Genomic DNA, 12,473 nt, shown 5'->3' on the forward strand with positions numbered 1-12,473 from the left:
AAACTGCATAATACATGTATGTTCAGAATCGCGCATGTAGCCTGTCACCGACAGCCCTTCATACATTCCACCAAAGTAACTGCATGCGTGTTCAGGACATCTCACATCTTCAACAAGACCATCACAGACATACATCTGATTGTTGAAGTATCAAGTTTTCAGAATAGTATATTTAGATAACCGGACCTGCTCCAGTACTTTTCCGGTATTTGGCGATCACAACCTCATCAAGTCTGGCTCATATTAGTCAACATGTAAGCTCATCACATGTCACAAAATCATGAAATCAATATGTCAGCTTTACAATTAAGATAATAAATGTTGGCAGTACTCAAGTTGAAAATGTGAAATATTGCTCTAATAAATGAAACACAGCACGTACATTTAACAAGGCCTTAGGCCAGTCCATTCAACAACATTTTTGTATGCTAGGCATCTGTGCCTACACCATTGCCTACTGTTTGCTGCAAAAACAACTCACCACCTCTGGAAGGGCAACAGATGAGCAAGCCAGGCACCTCAGGGACCCCACATGGGAGGGACAGATTATTGTTCAGAAAAGGGGGGCTGAGGTGTTGGAGGTGGTGGTGGGGGGGACAGGACTTTGCCCTTGAAGGGTTTTTCTTTTCAGAGCGTGGGTCTTCCTCCTCCTCCTCCTCCTCCTCCTCCTTCTCTTTTAGGGGCTGATTTGGTATGGGAGGGTCTGGGCATGGTGGTATACAGATTGGAGATGGTAAAAGCAGACTTGGGTGGTGGGTTGGAAGGGAGGTTTCCTTCAGGGCAAAGTCAAATACACATGAGGAACTGGGCTTGGGCAGAGGGTCCAGATAAAACAAGGTTGGGGCCAGATTGGGAGGTACAGGGAGTGGAATGAATTGACATGTGTTAATGTTTTGTAAGTGGATGTGTAGTGGGTTGGGTGACTGTGGGTGGGGATGGCTGTACATGTGGAGGTATGGTGGGTTGTATGAATGTGGGTGGGGATGGCTGTGGCACGTTGCATGTGTCTGTCAAAGGGGCATGCATGGATGTGTGTATTTGTGCTCTGGATAGGTACAGGCATAGGGATGTGATGACATCATCCACAGAACTGCTCACATACCCACTCACACCCCATAGGACCTCTAGTACATATACTGACACACCCACATAACAACTCACATACCCATTCACAGACCCATACCTGTACTCATATAACCACTCACTCCTCCATAGAGGCAGTAACACACCCACTCACTCACCCATACAGCCACACACATAGCCACACACTCACCCATACAGCTAATGCCACACCCACTTATTTACCTATACAGTTACTCACACACCCGCTCACTCACCGATACAAACAATCACAAACTCACTCACACAACAACACAACCACTTACATACCCATTCACACATCCATGCAAGCAGGCACACATCTGCTCACTCACCCATACAGCCACTCACATACATTCTCCCACACAGCCATTCTCACACCAACTTACTTAACCAAACACCCACTCAAACAGCCACTCAATCACACACACAGCCACTTACACACCAAGTCACTCACTCATACAGCCATTCAGACACCCACTCACTCACTGATATTGTCACTACACACCCACGTACCCTCCCATAGAGCCACTCACTAAGCATGGGCGGATTTTGCGGATTGGCAATCCGCGAACTTGCGTATTTACGGATTCGCAATCCGCGAAGATCCGCGAACTCTAGCGGACTTGCGGATTTTTCCGTTTTTTGTGTTGGCGCGTGTTCGCGCCGATTTTGGGACAAGTTCGCAATTGCGAACTTACTTTTCGGCTTGCAACGGCCGCGACTATGTTGTTTCTACGTCTGGTTTATCATCACAGGTTCACAGCACCCTCTGTTTCACCACTGCCACCCTCTGGGACACCCATGCCACCCTCTAGTACATCCTCACAGGCACCTATTAGGTTTATTTATTACTGTAGATTATGGTGGTTGAAAAAAGCTAGCACACCTGCCCTTCTTCAACTGCCATCAATTAATTTGTGTTTCATTAATGTGTCAGTAATTTTGAAAGTTCCAGTCTGGCTGGCACCTGCTTCCTTCCTTATCTGTAATTTGCTTTTTGTTGCAGTGAAATTTTTTTTTTACAGGACCTTTATGGTGCTATTCTATGAGCCTGCTGTTTGGGTCATAGCAGGGTCATAGAATTGTTGCAAACTCTGGAGGGGCCCATCAGGAAGCACTACCTTGAATGTTACTAATGTTAAGTTTGAACTTTTGCACCTGCTCATTGCTTTCATTTTAGCTAAAATCGTTTTTTTTGCAATTTCGCGCGTTATTTGGGGCGCGAATCCGTGCGAGATCGATTTCGGAAGCCGCGAATACGTGCGAATACAAAATTGTTTTTGTTGCGACGTGTATGTTCGCGTGATCTTGCGCGTGTTCGCGAGGCGCTTCTAGCTATTCGTTTGCCAAGTTACCCTATCGGTCGTACACGGGCGCGGCCATCTTGTTGGCGTGACGTAATTCCGTTTCCGCCCGCTATGTGTAATCTCGCAAAGTGTGCTGCTCGCGAGTACAATTTCGCGCGTACTCGCAAGGAAAATCTCGCGCGAACTTACCCACGCGGTCGTGAACGGGCGCGGCCATCTTGTTTCTCATTCATTGCTATGGTTCTGGGCATGCTTTCTCTATCCTCTCTCAATCTCTGCCATCCTTTGCTTGTTTGAAGTTTTTTTGATCTAATTTTACTTATTATCTAACCCTCTATTTTTCTAGCTCTATATTTTTGTGTTTTCTGCAGCTTTTAGTTACTTTTAAACTACTTTTTTAAACTCTTTTCTTTTCTTCTTCACTATTCTATTTCTTCTTTATCATTTAAGTTTATTTCTGCCCAGACCATGGTAAAGGGAGCCGGGAAGCACCCTGAGAAGGGGAAGGGTCCCGCACCCCGTGCCCGGCTCCCGTGCGGGCGTTTAAGGGGGGAGCAAGTGGTCCCGAGGGAGATCTTCAGCGCGGAGGAAGTGGCGGCACTGATCTTCCATGTCCAGCGCCGCCTCCCCAAGACGATCCTGGGAGGCGGCAAGATCGCGACCGGCTATGGCATCCGGGAGCGCCGCCAGCGGTGGGAGAAGGTGTGCCGGGCCATGTACAAGATCTCTGGGGTCCGGCGCACATATAACCAGGCCACCCACCGCTGGACCGATGTCATGGACCGGGAGCGGGACTTGCTGGACGCGCTCGGCGTAGAGGTCCCCGGGCTTGGTGAGTAGTAGTAGTAGTACATTTACTACTCTGTTTTATCCTGCTCTGTTATTTGCAAATCTTTGTTCTTTACCAAGAGCAATAATGCTGCCGATTACATTGAGGTAAATTATATTTCAAAATCTTCTATGCATTTCATTTTCAGGTGCACTGCTCTCCTTCTCAGTAGCCTTGCTTGCTACTATGCTTCTTTGTTTTGTATGTTGTGTTCAGAAGCATTTCATTGGCCTGAGAAATTATGTATCAGTGTACTGTAAAGAAAAGAACTGCGTAATGCTAGACAGTAAGGGTCATATTTTCAATTACCGGCGCATCCCTGCAAAGTAGCAGGGATGCGGCAGTAATTGTGTGCCATGCCACCACCACCCATTGGCCCAAAACGTCACAGAAGCCTTACGCATCTGTGCCGTAAAGGCAGCGCATTGCTGGAGTTGCGTGCCAACGATGGCGCAGCTCCAGCAATGCTCTGGGGTACCCTATCTCCCCAATGCTGCATCAAGCCGTACGTTGGCTTCAAGCGCGCAGGGTTTGAGTCATGCATCATTGTCATAAAAATGACTGATTGACATCTTGTAGATTTCCCTCAGCCACTTTTAGGATTCGTTCCTGCGCAGGTACGCCCTCCCTTGCGCCGGAACGCCCCCTGATGGCGCAGGGCTTTACAACGTGATGCATCGCCCATATGCCCATATGTGTTTTTTTTTTTAATATATACGCCGCACCAACACCATGGCGAGTCTTTTGTTCTGCCGCTGCGTCAGAAAAGGCACGCAACAATGGAGGAAAATCAGCCGCAACTTCCGCAAGGGACTTATAAATCAGCCCCAACAGACTGAAGTCCAGTGTCCTTCCTTTAGACAGTCACATGGCTATCAGAAGAAATAGTGGCGGTGGTGGCGGGTGGATTGATAGTTTGAGTATTCACTGATCTGCAAGCAGGATGGACTTTGTCTGTCACGTGTTGCGCACTACTGCCTGCAGTGCCAGGCCTAGGCAAACCTCTTTAGTAGTCTGTTTATTGAGTTACATAGGAACTTTCTAAGTCAACGTTCCGCAAATCAGGCAATACGAATAACGTAGTATACCACATGAGATAGATCCCGTGGAATAGTTGTCTATCTATTTGCTATTTTTCCAAAATATGTTGTTATTGTTCTTTTGAAATGTTTGATTTGGTTGAAAAATCTCATCCATGTTTTATGGTTTTTCTTTCTTTCATGTTGTACATCAGCTCCCCCCAAGGGCAAGAGGACACAGGAGGAGGGTGCTGAGGATGCAGGCCAGGATCGGGCAGGCGAGGGCTCCTTTGCTGGCCCCAGTAAGTTTACATTTTACTAAACAGTACCTATTTTTTCCTAGCGTTCCTCATTCGATTTTTTCTAAATCGTCTTTGATCTTCTTGTAGACTGGATATAAATTCTTATCCTGCCTCGAATATGACTCCCTGTGGTATTACTAGACTATTCTTATTAGTCTGTCTGTGTAGCTAACTAAGATTGGACATTTGGCAATTCCATTGGACTCCCATTATATTCAGCAATACCTCTATGCACTGTCTCCTTACTGACTAGATAGTGTGGCAGAGTCATTCAGCTCCCGAAGTCACCGATTATAGATCCCCAATGATCTCTAGATTATCGTACGCAGGACAAGAGAGTAGTACGGAGTCACAGCACAGTCAAGAAGTGTCAGAGGCACTCATGCTTGCAAAAATTCCAAAACCTTTAGCTCATCCACTCTAGTCTAGAGGAACAAAAACCACAGAGTCTATTTAAGTGTAAAAGCTTTATTAAAAGTAAACACATTTATTGAAATCTACTTTGTCATAAAACTATTTAACTGTAAACGGAAAAGTGGTTAGTGCTGACGATTAATTGGACACATTTCTTGTGGTCGAGCCGAACTCTCACCTACTTTGAACTTGATCCTGGTCGTGTTCTTAGGACTCAGGAGTCAAGCTTCTGTCTGTTAGGAGAAAAAGTGGTGCGTGTTAAAAATCAAAAGCAAGCATTCATCAGTTGTGCATAAAAGTGCAGCAAGACAACAGCCTTCCCTGGAAAATGGGACATTTTTACTATGGAGTAGACAGTCACAAATTATTACATTGTATTCTGTTTTTTTAACATTTCTCCTAGACCAAATATTATATAGTAGTGAGTGGTGTATTCTAACTTTCTTAAATGTACTTTGTAGGTGTAACATCTGGTGACGGGGCCAGCGCGGAGGTGGCTGATGTGTTGGACTTGGACTCGGAGGCCTCTGGGGAGGATGCGGCGGTAGAAGAGCTGGTGGCCGTTCCTGTGGGGGATCAAACGGTGGTGGCGGAAACAGGTAAGCTATATATTCCTTACTTATTGAGATTGAAGACTGCATAGTGTGCTTTCTGCACGGGTGTATTACAATTACAAATCAACCAGGTAGTAGCCTCCTCGAAATGTACTTCGACTTAGCTGTGAAGTTTTTGGTGAGAAGAATCCCAATAAGTTCTTAGACGAACGTGATGGATGGGATGAACGAAAAGCGAAAGAAGGGTGTAAGTAAGTGGGACGCGAACTTGTATGATGGCTGGCAAAGAAGAACGATATGTGTTTGCTTGGACCCAGAGGTGGCTGGGAAGGAAAGAATATGGTATGGTGCATGGCTGGGTCAATGATGAAGCAAGGATGGGTGGAAGGACAGCAGCCTGGGTGGGTGAAACAGAAACTGTATGTGTGCGTATACTTTGAATGAATGGATGCCTGGAGCATGGTATTCTCTGACTCTTACATAGCAAATGTGTATCTAGAGAGAGTAGATGGTCGCCAGGTGAAGTAAGTGTTACCTTGAAGAGCATGTACCACCGCACCCGCACGTCCGTCCCAGTGCAGGGAAGGCAAGGAAAAGAAATTGTAAATGTGTCCAATACTACCATGAATAGTAGCAGTACTTTGTATTGCGTTTGCATTCACAGCATATATCTGGTTATTACGGTGGACACTCCGTACCTCTCTTAATAACTTTAGTTTACTTGTAGTACGTCATTCATGTGTGGGTGTATCACTGTGTTCACTCAATATTAAGCAAAGCACCTAAAGTCATCTCATCTGTCATTAAATACGTCCCATGTGAAGTGATAGATAATCAAATTAGTTAGCTTCTTCAGTTTCCTTTTCTAGTACTCATTTGCACTGTAGGGTGAAAGGTAAATTAATTAAGCAGTAGCCCTTGTAACAGAGTATTCTCAGTGCCACCCGTAATAGAAAAGTAATAGCTTCACCACCTGCATGTACTGGACCGGTACAGTATCGCAAGTCTGTCTCCATCATCATGGTGTGCAACTTTTTTTCTCGGGTGCAACTTCACTGTGCTGTGTCCATGTCATTCTGCCGGCTTGCATAAGATAACGTACCCATTTCCCTAAACAAGAGAGAAGAAGAAGAATAAGACTGGTGTACTGTCATAGTCGACTGTAATGGAAGTCCATAGTGGTCGTAGAATTAGTTCATTAAACTACCACTACTGTTAGAGCAAGGATGCAGAAGTGGGAGGGTTACATAGATACTGTCCTCAATAGTTATGTACTGTGCTTTCAATTTGCTACTTGTACTCTGTGACCCAACTTTCGGCTCAATCACTTTGTGTTATTAATAAGGAGCATTGGTTACAGACTATGTCTTTCTTTCTTCATATAGTTGCTCCTTCCAAATCAACAACAAGGAGGGAGCAGGCTAGATTGGCCCGGCAACGGAGGCTGGAGGCCACAGTCGCCGAGTATCGGCGGCTGGTGGCCCTGGAGGAGGAGGAGGACACGCAGTCGAGCGGGGCAACATCTTCGACTGTGACCACTGCATCCTCCTCCGTGACTAAACCAGCGGGACCGAGCCGGGCTAAGAAAGCCGACCGCCACCGCCAAGCACCCGAAATACCAGCTGCCCCCCACAGGAGCTGCAAGGAACGCCAACACCGCCTACGAGTCCGCATGTCCAACCTGGAGCAGGAGGTCCTGAGGTATAAGACCTTGGTTAAGGGCCTCCGCTCCGAGCTTGCCACCCTCCGCAAGGAGTATGATGCCCATGCCGCATCATGCACCAGCACCAGCACCCTCCAGTAGTGGAGTGTCCCTTGCCCTTTTTTTATAGACTTTTGGGGGGTGGGATTTGGGAGTTGGGATCGTTTTGGGACGTTTCAGAGACAATCGTTGGGGTTAGGGTGGGTGAGGGAGATTATTTTGTTAGGGATAAATAAATATATTTTTCAACTACTTTATCTGACCATACCTGTTTTTTACTGCTTTTCAGTCTGGTGGGTGGGGGGCGGGGGTGTAACAGTAACTTTGTTTTCCTGAACAGTCGTAGGACTTTAGTAGTACAACCGTCAATCTCTTGTCTACTCCGAAATAATACTCCATTATACTACCTCCCACCAAACGCTTATCTTACCTGTAATTTGTGTTAGAAATTAGGGCTAGGCCCAGGGCTGGCTCCAGGTGAAATGGGGATTAACGTTGTCATTCCTGGGTGGGTGACATTTCCTCATTGCGGTGTTACTAGTGGTGTGACACAGTGGCAGTTGCATGCCTATGGAAAAAAAGAAAACGAAACCTTGTTTGTACTCCTTACTGTAGCATTACAACGGTTACGGTACGATCGAGAAAATAGCAGGTGACAGTACACTAGAACAGTGCCATAATGTAGCCTAACAAATGGTAAAGTATTGCAAGTATAACTAGTACTTGCGTTGAATTTATTTGACATTGGCTACTACTACTAGAAGATATACTGAAGCTGAGTAAGTCTAGAAGATATCCTCGTATTCCTTCACCAGCCTGTTGCTGCTATCACCTTATCCTCCCCAGCAAGTGTGTGGAATTATTGATGTCATTTTAGTCAGACATCAAGCAAAACAACACAGCCCGGGGGAAGAGGGTTAGGGTTTGTAAAATGGATGGGAATGGGGGTTTCTTTTTGGGTAGGTTTTGTTGAGAGAAGAAAAAAAAAGCAGAGCATGGACAAACAATAATTGAAGATACAGAGTTTACAGACAATCTTTGGTTACAAAGTAAAGGTAAGCACATGCAGTCACACTCATAGAATAAAAGACAACAATGGATACTGTATCTGTATTGCGTATGTTGTTGGAGTTGTCCTGTTGAAATTGGTAAGTAAGTTGCATGCAGCAAACAATTCCTCTTATTGGCGGCACTCCTCCATTCCAGCTGACGCTTCGTCCATCAATGTGGTGGTGACCACTGACAGAAGAGACACCCTGTCCACTGCCTGCCTGGCGGATGTTGACTGAAACCCGGCCTGTAATTATTGAACGGAAAACAGGAAGTGCTATTACAATACCACTGATAAATAAATAAAAGGTATGTACGCTGTGTGGTTCAAAAAGTCACACTTTGATTTCCCTAATAGACAGTACAATATTTTTGAAATTGCGTGCTCTGTCTGAGTCACCTTTTTAAGGATCAATAAGTATGGCCAAAATATTATAGCGGATCTTTCCCCTCAAGGTGGGTGTACTACTGTGTTTTAGAACAAAATTTGACCTTCCCAGCAATGCTCCCACCAAGACCCTTACTAAAGCCAGTCGCAAAAATGTAGAAGAACCCAATCATATCTCCAAAAACGATGCCTAGCAGAAAAATGGTTACAAAACGTACTTTGAAAGTAACAGTAGACCCAAATACAGACCGTGGATTGTATTCAAACCACTTGCCTGCAAGCAAAAGTATCCATAGCCAGCATCGCTCCAACAGTGCTCTACAACAACAGAACCGCGTTGCAATAGAACCCCCCTAAACACATGCAATCCTGCTGCTAGGGCTAACCCTAACGAACCCTAACTTACAAAAAGTGCAAAAACTGGTGTTTCCTTATGGATTTTGTCCAACAAACTTCTAGCCGGTATTAGACCTTCCCAGGAATGCCCCAGGCAAGACCCGCCAACCCACCCGCAAAAAAACACGCGACACAACACCACCAAACAGCGAAAAAGCTAAATCTCATACTTACAATGTCTCTCGGCCTTCGGTCCAAACGCGGCGCTGTGCAGCTAGGTCGTCATCATCATCAATCATCATAACTCCTGTTTTCCACCACGGATTTCCTGAAAAGCAAATGCAATCAAGATTAGACTGTCGCAGCAGTGCTTCGACAGAGACCCCGGCCGCAACCCACCCACGAACAGCAGGAAGCCCCCCAAAAGGCTACATTGAGCAAGATGTCTGAAGAAATGGCAAAAAAAAGGCTGTTCCTTATGGATTTTGTCCAAAACACTTGTATCCGGTATTAGACCTTCCCAGGAATGCCCCAGGCAAGACCCGCCGGCGCCAACCCACCCGCAAAAAAACACCCGACAACACCCCCAAACAGCGAAAAAGCTAAATCTCATACTTACAATATCTCTCGGCCTTCGGTCCAAAGTAACGCGCTGTGCAGCTAGGTCATCATCAATCATCATAACTCCTGTTTTCCACCACGGATTTCCTGAAAAGCAAATGCAATCAAGATTAGACTGTCGCAGCAGTGCTTCGACAGAGACCCCGGCCGCAACCCACCCACGAACAGCAGGAAGCCCCCCAAAAGGCTACATTGAGCAAGATGTCTGAAGAAATGGCAAAAAAAAGGCTGTTCCTTATGGATTTTGTCCAAAACACTTGTATCCGGTATTAGACCTTCCCAGGAATGCCCCAGGCAAGACCCGCCGGCGCCAACCCACCCGCAAAAAAACACCCGACAACACCCCCAAACAGCGAAAAAGCTAAATCTCATACTTACAATATCTCTCGGCCTTCGGTCCAAAGTAACGCGCTGTGCAGCTAGGTCATCATCAATCATCATAACTCCTGTTTTCCACCACGGATTTCCTGAAAAGCAAATGCAATCAAGATTAGACTGTCGCAGCAGTGCTTCGACAGAGACCCCGGCCGCAACCCACCCACGAACAGCAGGAAGCCCCCCAAAAGGCTACATTGAGCAAGATGTCTGAAGAAATGGCAAAAAAAAGGCTGTTCCTTATGGATTTTGTCCAAAACACTTGTATCCGGTATTAGACCTTCCCAGGAATGCCCCAGGCAAGACCCGCCGGCGCCAACCCACCCGCAAAAAAACACCCGACAACACCCCCAAACAGCGAAAAAGCTAAATCTCATACTTACAATATCTCTCGGCCTTCGGTCCAAAGTAACGCGCTGTGCAGCTAGGTCATCATCAATCATCATAACTCCTGTTTTCCACCACGGATTTCCTGAAAAGCAAATGCAATCAAGATTAGACTGTCGCAGCAGTGCTTCGGCAGACACCAAAAATTACACACAAACCCCCGGAACCCCGCCAAAGAGCACCTCAAAGGCAAGCAAGTCAGCAAAAACGGCAAGAAATTTCCACCTCATATTTGGTCCAAAACACTTTTGTCCATTATTAGAGCTTCACAGCAATGGGCCCAAAACCGTCAACTCACCCGCAAAGAAGTACAACACCCCCACAAGTGCTGAGTCTTTCTTCATTGTGCGTAATCCAGCACTCTGCTTGGAGGGAAATCGCAGTCTGGAGGAGGAGGATAGAGGAGCATGTTCTTCAGAACTTGTGAACCTGAGGAATGTAGACTGCGGCACCTTCAAATCAATAAGCAAACAAGTGAAGACAGTTCTGATGATGGTCTTGTTTTTGGGATTAGGTGATTAAAGTTTGAATTAAATTAACTGTGCAAAACAAAGAAAGAGAGACACAAAGCACACAGGAATAAAAGTGAATAAGGACGAAAAAGAAAGTTCTTGATTGATTGTCTCATTTTCAGGGCTCGGTGTCAGGGAATAAGAACAAGATTTCGTCATCATACTCTGCGAATTCAGGCTGGATGAGGTCAGTGGCACCGAACAGAGAAAAAATCCCCTCATCTACGTTGCTGTCCTCATCGTCTTCATGTGGCGTGCTTTCTCGCACTTTGTAATCTGGTGGTATGAGGTGCTGATTCATCTTGATCATTGTCAGCCGCTCCACATTTTTGGGCGATAGGCGGCTCCGTTTGGCAGTTACAATGCCACCAGCAGCACTGAAAACACGTTCAGAAGACACACTTGCGAGTGGGCAAGACAAATAGTTTATAGCCAGGTTGTAGAGCTGTGGCCACAATTGTTTTTTGCCATGCCAATACTGCAATGGCTCCTCATTAAGAAAGACCACTGTTGAGTCATTCAGATAGTCCTGCACCATCGACTCAAGGTCATCAACTGTTCCTCCACTTTGCTTACTTTTTGCTGTGCCTGTGACATTTTTTAGAGAACCATACCCCATCAAACTTAGCCAATCCTCCTCCCCAGCCACTGTTAGTGTTGTCATTGTGTGTGGTGCAGAAGATCCAGTTGCCGGTGTCTTTAACGGCTGAGAGGTCACTTGTGCCCCAGCCACAGGTGCAGAAGTGGATTCTTGTGACTGCGGATGGCCTGCTGATGCTGATGCTGATGTACTGGCTTCTCCTTCAATAACCTGCCGTTCTTTTTCAAACCTCTTGGCTGACCAGGCTAACCAATGTTTGTACTTTTGAACATCTGCATCAGCGAAAGGAAAGAATGCGTTGTCTGCCAGCGCCTTTTTGTAGCGTGGATCCAGAATAGTAGCACAAATGTAATGCTGATCTGAGTTGATGTTTTTAAGACGTTCATCACCACGTAGGCGATGTAATAATTTCTCAGACAAAATGAAATGGGTTTTTTTTTTTTCATCTTTTTCAAACTCAGAAGAAACCGCCATCAGTTGGTGCTCCAGTATGCACAACAATGGGATAGCTTTTCCCAAATTACAGTCCTCCTGGCTGACTGCACGCGTGAAGAACTCAAAAGGACGAAGCATGTCTGTCAGGCTTTTAACTATGGCCCATTGCGCCTTACTCATCCGCAGGTCCTCCTTCTGAGATGTAGCCTCTGTCAAGAAATAGTGATCGAGTACCGTATACTGCTCATGCAGACGCTCAAGCATGTAGAAGGTTGAGTTCCAACGTGTTGCCACCTCCTGGATGAGTGCTTTCACTGGCATTCCACGTTGAAGTAGCAGTCTCCGCAGATGCTTCCGGGCCTTAAAAGAATGGCTGAAATGGTTGCACATTTTGCGGCAGGTGGCCATTACCTCGAACGCTGGACTCTCTTTATCACTCAAGAATTTTTGAACTACCAGGTTGATACAGTGCGCCAAACACGGCACTCTAACATGGTGACCCTGTGACATGGCCTTAACTACATTGGCGCCATTATCCGT

Source organism: Lissotriton helveticus, chromosome 8, assembly GCF_964261635.1.
Source record: "Lissotriton helveticus chromosome 8, aLisHel1.1, whole genome shotgun sequence".
Lineage (NCBI taxonomy): Eukaryota > Metazoa > Chordata > Amphibia > Caudata > Salamandridae > Lissotriton > Lissotriton helveticus.